General features: G+C 32.5%; 1 pseudogene; it reads right to left on the minus strand.

The window, feature by feature from the left end:
* Positions 1 to 671: 671 nt before the first annotated feature.
* On the minus strand, positions 672 to 5,082 carry LOC136062740 (receptor-like protein EIX2; annotated as a pseudogene).
* Positions 5,083 to 7,631: the final 2,549 nt, after the last annotated feature.

Genomic DNA, 7,631 nt, shown 5'->3' on the forward strand with positions numbered 1-7,631 from the left:
GCTAGAAGTTTTTTTTTTTTTTTTTGAAAACTTAGAATAGCTAGAAGTTGAATAAACTGAATCAAATTAAATCCTTTATGACATCATTGTAGCCTTACTCTTTATTAATTTTCTCACAGAATTTGTTAAAAAGCTCGGAAACTTAAAAGTTAGTTTTACCCTTACACATGCCAAAAGTTATAATTCGATCTTCTTAGGTACGTAGGAGTGAGTGGTAGCGTTGTATTAGGCAATGAAGCCTATATTCTGGAAAGAAGAAAAAGACATGGTAGAGCCGCATTGTCTGATATATAATTCTGATTTTACTATTTCAAAGAGGTAGCAAACACATCAAATATAGTTTACGTACATTAATTATCTATGACAAACAAACATCCAGTACAATACATTTATATAACCCGTAGTTCCATTCAAACTTCATCCTCCGGCTCCCCCTTTCAATTACTTGCGACATAGAAAATACAAAAAAAAAAATATAACATGGAACTATGGAAGCACAACCTAACATGTAATGATTCACCTTGCCTTCTTAAGTAACTTCCCTCAAATTCATCATGATCATGAACCAAACCTGCACTGACCAGATAATGAAGTGAAATTATATAGAAGGAAAGATGAATTAGATATAATATAACTAACAAATGATTTCTCTATTTAAATTACCTTCAACCTTAAGATTCAATCTTCCTTCGTAGACGAGTCACATTCACCGAGATCACCACAAAAAGCCTATCTTTCATTTCATCGACAAAGTGAAACTAAGCATGTCTCCAAGACTTCTTTACCACCAAAGTACCACAAACTGCCCAAAATCCCACAATGGACCCCAGCGCAAAACTTATGTAGAACCATAATTCTTTAAACCCTTCGGTGTTGCCATCTAAATTTTCTTGATCTTTATGTTCTGGACCCGTCACTAGGTGTTGAGCAATTTGTTGGCAATGGAGGCCCACACAGTTGTGTGTTACCAGCATAATTGGAGGGATCATTAAAGGATTGGAACTGGTTGGCTGTTGGAATTTGTCCAGACAAGTCATTATACGACAAGTTCAGACTACTTAATGCGGTGATCGAAGTCATGCTTTGAGGAATGGGGCCTGAGAGAAGATTGCATGAGAGGTCAAGAGTTTCTAAATATTGTAGGTCTCCAATATTCTCTGGTATCTTTCCAGTCAGGTGGTTCAATGACAAATTTAGGGTATCCAGTTTTGATAGATTTGTTAATTCTATTGGGATTTCCCCTGAGACATTGTTCTGTGAAAGATCTATGGTATTTATGGTTGGGTAATCATAGTCCAACTGTCTTCCCTTCGACACCAAATCCATATGCTCCAGGTTAGAATTTGTGCCAGTCGACGAACTTGTAGGATATAAATATTGGTAACCACCCAATCTACCTAAACATGTAGGAATAGATCCTGAGAGACTATTTTGCCCAAGGTCCAAGACACGGATTTGGGTGCAATTACACAATTCTTCAGGAATGTTTCCACAGAGCACGTTGCCTCGTAGGCATAATGCCACTATTGAAAAAAAATCTTTCTCCAATCCATTTTGGTATGATTCCCGAGAATCTATTGTCTCCAAGATCAATTGCTAATATGTGAGAGCAGTTTTTTAGGGATGAAGAGAGGTCGCCAGAAAGATTATTTTTGCTCAATTGCAACCATATAAGACCAGGTAGTGAGCACATTGAGTTTGGAATACCACCAGAGAAATTATTCTTGGAAAGATCCACAGTATACAAGTTTTGCATACCCTTCCAATGGTCATGGATTTCTCCAGACAAATGATTGTTTGAAAGATCAATAAGAAACAAATTCTTTAGTTTGTTTATGGACAGGGAAGTGCTACCGTTCAAAAAGTTCATGGAGAGATCTAAGTTGAACAATTGCGGCATTTCTTGGAAGATTTTTATTGTTATTTCTCCAGAAAATGAATTATTCCTCAAATAGAGATTTGTCACACTAGTCCATAAAGGGAGTGAGCCCTCTAAAAGATTGAAACTCAAATCTATAGATGCAGGAAGATTAAATTTTAATGACCCAAGAAGATCTCCACTTAATTGGTTATGAGAAAGATCTAGATTATAAATTTGTGAAGACAAGTTCCATAACCAATCAGGTATTGTGTCTAATATTGCAGCATTTTTGAGAGTGATATCCCACAAGTTTTTCTGAGTCCTAAGCCATGCAGGAAATGCAGGGCCTAATTGACAGCGATCAGCTTCGATGAGGGATAGATCAAAGGAGGGAATCCAGTTATGACTCACATTAAGAACTAAAAGATTGGTAATTGATGACAAAGATAAACGGCTCAGTTTTGTAAGAATTAGGAAATGAATTTCAGATATGATTCCTTCCCAAGAATTGCCAAAGAGATTCAATTGTGTCAACTCTGTAAGTTGTCCAATAATTTCCATGATAGTTCCACTCATCTTGTTATAAGAAAGGTCTAATTCTTCCAAACGAGACAAATTTCCTATATTTTCAGGTATTGGACATGTGTTTCTAGAGAGTAGAAGGCTTTTCGAACCTTTAAAATATCCCAAAGAATAAGGAAAATTCCCAGCGAGCATATTCCAAGAAAAATCTACCTCTTCTAGACTACTGTTACTACATCCTGATAAGACCTGGAAAAATTCTGTTATTTCACCACTAATATAATAATTTACTGATATATCTAAACTTCGCAAATTGCAGGCTCCCTATTGTGATCTCAGGGATGGAGCCCTTGAGATAACAAGAGCTAAGTTGGAGATTTGTGAGGCCAGTGATGTTAAACAACCACTGAGGAATAAACTAGAGTTGAAGTTATTATAAGAGAGATCGAGGACCGAAAGTGAAGTAAAGTTAACAAATTGAAGAGTTTGAGGAAGATTTTGAAGTTCACAACCAGACAAGTGCAATTCTATTAAAGAAGGAAGCATATTAATGTCATGGTTTTGAAACTCGGACCGGACCGGCCGGTCAGACCGCGATAATTGGAAACTGTCTATCATTCCGGTTTTTTAAACTATCAAAATTGGAAATTTTAAATTTTTAGTGAACCTTTCCAACCGCGGTTAAACCGCTCAGTTTTCAAAACCGAACACGGGTCTAACGGTTCCCAAAAAATCACAAAACATTGCTCAAAATAATCTCCAACATCAGATCTTCCCAGAAAAAGAAAAAAAGAAAACAATTAAAAAAAAAAATAGAAGACTATGGAAGAAATGCTACAAATCTACTTCTGGCTTCTACATATGATCTGCATCTGCTTCTGCTTCTTCTTTATTTGTTGAAAATTTGTGGAAGGAGACTGCTGTTTGTTTGAAAACTGTGGAAGAAATAACAGAGAGAGAGAGAGAGGCGGAGGGTGTAGAGGAAAGAGGAAAGTTAAGAATAGAAGACAAAAGTCATAGAGTTTGAAGTTTGATCATGTGGTGTGGCTTAAGGAAATGTGTAAACTCTGATCATGATGCTTGGGGAAATGTGTGAGTAGGGTTGGTTTCTCATGAAATCTCATGAGTCGTAAGTTTTTTTTCTTCTCTTTTTATCCAGCACATGCTACAACCAACTTATCAGAGCATTCTCATCAAGGATCTCAAAAAATTTAGCATTTAGCATTTTAAAAAATTACTTTATCAATTTTAACAACTTATTTTACAGTACACCAAATATCAAAGGTTCTATTTTTTTACCATTTCGTTTAAAATAATATAATCTACCCATTAAAATAATAAAAATAACTGCACAAACTACCTTTTCCACCACAAGCATTAAAATAATAATATTTTTTTAAGATTGGAGCTACAGTGGGCTTTCAAAGATGAAAGCTCACTGTAGCTCAGATTGTATTTTTTTTACGTTTGTTTGTTATAGCTTGCTTTTTGGTGCTTTTTACAAATTTGATGTTAAAATTTAGCATTTATAGCATTTAGCATTCTTAATGAGAATGCTCTTAAGGTTTAAGTTTATTTTTTTTAGTTATATTTTTTAAAACTTTTTTTTTGTTATATTTATTTATTATTTTTTAGATATAATGTTGTAAAATATTTTAAATAACAAGAGAAAATCTAACAAATATCATATTTATCATAAATTAAGATATATTTGAATCTCTATAAGTACTAATTTAGTCAATATAATTTTAAGCATTTATTTTAATTATTTTGTATTAAATATTATTAATTTAATACAATTTAATTAAGAGAAAATAGTATTTACAAATGACCCAACTTTTTCCTATAAATTTTTATGTAATTTTTCAATTTTTACTAATTTAATATATTTATTTATACTTTAAATAATTATTATATTAATTATGACGTCATCATGATTCGACCTCGGTTTAGTCCTACCTCAAAAACCTTGAACCTCTCATTTTTACGGTTCATTGAACAATCCGGGTTTCAAAACCATGATTAATAACTTGCAGCCAATGAGTCGATGCCTTACTAAGGTTCACGCTAATCAAACTAAGGTACTGCATGGAAGAGAGACCAGATAGCCAATTTAAATTTGAAACGGAAAAGTTCATCAAAAACGTAGAGATTAAGATAGTACAAGTTAGACAGATTCCCAAGATAAGGAGGGATTGTTCCACCAAAGGATGCATAGGAGAGATCAAGGTAACTCAACCTATTGACTCAATAGTATTGAGTGAACCAATGAAATTTGGGATGGGAATTCCTTGAAAATCATTGTAGCTCAGGTCCAAGTAATTTAGATACTTTAGATCAAGTAAAGAAGGAGATAACTCACCACCCAATGTTAACTTCTTACAAAATACACTACCTGCTACCTGATTGCAAACAGGTTGGCTTTTGAGATCAAGTTTAATGACGTGACCTGTTTGATTGTTACAGCCCACTCCTAACCATGTGCAGCAATCTTGGCCAAACCAAGAAGAAAGACCATTTGAGGGATCCTTAAGCCCTTCTTTAAATTTAAGAAGAACTTGCCTCTCCATCTCAATGCAACCCACAGGGTTATTCCCAGCACTAGAATTGGACCATATAGCTTCAAGTGAAACGAATTTAGTTGACAAAAGAAGGAAATGGAAACAAAGGAATAGAAAGGTGGTTTTCAGGGTAGCCATTGTTCCTTGAGACCTTACAAAGTCGAAGGTTGAGATGCTACTTATATAAACATGGGGATTGTCTATTTTAGATTTTTCCCTCTTCCCTTTGCGTTATTTATTTTTTGGGTAAAATACAAAACTAGCCTTCTAAATATCTTTAGATTTCATTTCAGTCTTCTAACTTTACTTTTGTTCATTTCAGTCCTCTAACTTTTAAGTTTATTCAATTAAGGTTTTTCATCAACTTTTGTTATATATTGTGGTTAATTTTTTAATTTATAAATTTTTCTTCAAATTTTTTAAATTAAAAAAATTCAATTAATGATTGAAAAATATTTTCCAGATTATTTTTTCCAAAAAATTTTAACAAAAGTTAACGAAAAGACCTTAATTGAATAAATCTGAAACTTAGAAGACTGAAATGAACAAAAGTAAAGTTAGATAATTGAAATAAAATCTGAAGAAAGTTAGAGGGTCAGTTTTGCATTTTAACCTTATTTTTTATTTGGTATTACACAAGTACAAGAAAACATTCAAAACTATCCTCAATGCCTGTTTGTTTAGCAATCTCAAACTCACATTTTTACATTTTAAACAATTTTACATACATTTTCACACACTTTTTCACCCACACAAATTTTAAAAAACTACAAAAATTCCATCTCAATGTGGAGTTGACTCTATGTCAAGTCATCTGAGGAATAGAAGAAAAAACTTTAAAAATGACTAGCAAAAAAAACAAAAGAAGAAGAGTGATCTGACTTCCACTAATTATGTTTGAATGTTTCAAGCCTTGAATACCAAAATATATTTATCATGCGGCCGGCTGAAATTATATTACTTGGGCTGTTGGTAGAAACTATAAATAATGCACTTGGGCATCGACTTTCTGAGGGGTTAAATTTATCTTGCTTATGAAAATGATGTTTTTGTATTTGTTATTACACAAGTACAAGAAAACATGCAAAATTACCCTCATTCTCTGAACCTGGAGAGTTGAATGTATCATTTCACTGAATCTGCCACATTTTCTCTTTAATGTGAAAATGATGGTTCAAAAAATAATTGATGTAAGTGACAATATAGAACTTCGAGATTCGTTTATTTTTTTTATTTGGTATTACACAAGTACAAGAAATCATACAAAATTATCCTCAATCAATGAATCTAGAGTTGACTCTATGTCAGGTCATTAATAATTTGAGGAAACATAGAAGAAAAGGCATTGAAATTGACTAGGGAAAAAAAATTGTGATCTTACTTCCAATCCTATGTTTGAATGTTTCAAGACTTAAATAGCAAAATATATTATGTTTGTATTCATGTATTTTGCAAACAAGTCAAGTTCAAACTCAAGTTTATCTAGAGTCGGCTCTATGTCAAGTCATCAGCAATCTGAGGAAACATAGAAGAAAAGGCATTGAAAATGACTAGGGGAAAAATAATGTGACCTAACTTCCAATCCTATTTTTGAATGTTTCAAGCCTTGAATAGCAAAATAGATTATGTTTGTGTTTGAGTGTTTAGCAAACAAGTCAAGCTTAAGCTCAAGTTTAAACTCGATTATTAAATGAATCTCAAGTATAATAATGTATTCATAAACAAACTCATAAACATAAGGCTTGATTAATTATATATATAATATTATATTTTTATATGTATACTTGTTTAAAAATATATGTATATAGACTTGAGATTGGATTATGTAAGTTTGTAAATAAGTCCATAAGATATCAAAATATCATTTGTAGTTTTTTTATATATATGTATAATATAAACAACCCACTTGTAGAAAAAAAAAATCATAAATTTGTGAAGGGGTAAAACATTTGAGTCATGGTTTTATTATACATAGGGAAAGAATAATTGATTGAGTAGCTCATGAACAATCTCAAGTTTGTTTGTCAAGAATATGAACCAAGCTTGAATATATAATTTTGTTCTATAACGAGATTGAGCTTGCCTTGTGTTAAAAAAACAAAAAAAAAAACAAAAACTTAATAAATAAGCCTAAACTTTTAATACACAGCTCGACTCATTTAAAACCCTAGACTACTTTCACATAAGTATATTTTATTTAACTTAAATATTGGAAAAGTAAGGCAAAGAGCTTTTAATTATTTCTTTCACTCATCATTAGAATGTTGTTGGCTACCCAACCATGGTGGATGGGGTTTGGCCCATTAACCCAAGGGCTAGGGATCTTTGGCCAGCGTTGAAGCTCCATCTTGACAAATCCAACATAAATCCAACCACTTTTTTGTCTCTCTTGTTAAAAAAATCAACTAAACTAGATAAATATATAAAATAGAAAATAAAAAAATAAAAAACTAAAATGAAGAAGAAGAGGAGGAGAAGAAACATAAACATAAACAAGAAAATGAAAGGAACAAATCTCATATAGAATATATCATGTAGCAAAAAGTATACCAAGTATTGGATATATATGTCCACCCTCTCACAACATGTGGCCGATGTGACTTGTGAGAGGGTGAATGTATACACTTGATGCATGGTATACCTTGTCATCATGTAGAATACCCACTTGCTGCGAGATGGTAGATTTA

The sequence above is a fragment of the Quercus suber genome, unplaced genomic scaffold, assembly GCF_002906115.3.
Source record: "Quercus suber isolate HL8 unplaced genomic scaffold, Cork oak 2.0 scaffold_448, whole genome shotgun sequence".
NCBI lineage: Eukaryota > Viridiplantae > Streptophyta > Magnoliopsida > Fagales > Fagaceae > Quercus > Quercus suber.